The sequence below is a fragment of the Neophocaena asiaeorientalis genome, unplaced genomic scaffold, assembly GCF_003031525.2.
Source record: "Neophocaena asiaeorientalis asiaeorientalis breed wild unplaced genomic scaffold, Neophocaena_asiaeorientalis_V1.1 scaffold275, whole genome shotgun sequence".
Taxonomy (NCBI): Eukaryota; Metazoa; Chordata; class Mammalia; order Artiodactyla; family Phocoenidae; genus Neophocaena; species Neophocaena asiaeorientalis.
This window is the reverse complement of record NW_020173679.1, coordinates 9,968,211-9,968,614: the sequence shown is the minus strand read 5'-3', so window position 1 is coordinate 9,968,614 and position 404 is coordinate 9,968,211. Positions and strand designations below refer to the sequence as shown.

General features: G+C 75.5%; 1 protein-coding gene across 2 annotated transcripts in view; it reads right to left on the bottom strand.

The window, feature by feature from the left end:
* The window catches only part of ERRFI1 (ERBB receptor feedback inhibitor 1), a 13,804-nt gene extending 13,628 nt beyond the window's left edge, over positions 1 to 176 (bottom strand). For both annotated transcript variants that reach the window (XM_024749957.1, XM_024749956.1), the window contains exon 1: positions 32 to 176. The gene's annotated coding sequence lies outside the window, so the exon portion shown is untranslated. The remainder of the gene's footprint in view (positions 1 to 31) is intronic.
* Between the last annotated feature and the right edge of the window lie 228 nt (positions 177 to 404).

The window sequence follows — 404 nt, the reverse complement described above, 5'->3', positions numbered from 1 at the left end:
CGCCGTCCCCCCCAGCCCGCAGGCCCCTTACCCCAGCGAAGCCGCGGCTGCCCCACGGCGCCCTCCCGCGCATGTCCGTCCCGGCTGTCTCAGCGCCGCGGGCTCAGGGGCCCGGACACCGCGCAGGCGCCTCGCCGCTCGCCGGCCACCCGCTCCCACTAGCGTTTCCCACTAGCGTTTCCCACTCGCACTCGGCCGCCGTCGCCGCCTCACTATATAGCGAGTGGGCGGGGCCGTGACGTCGCCGCTCGCCGCCCCACCTCCCCCGCGCAGCCAATTCCGGGCGCGAGCCGCTTAAAGGGGCGATATCGCGGCGGAGGCGCTCGCGTGGGGTCCGCAGGCGCTCGCGTGGGGTTCGCCAGTGTCGCGCGGCCCCGCTGGGACGCAGACTTTGTCTCCCGAGG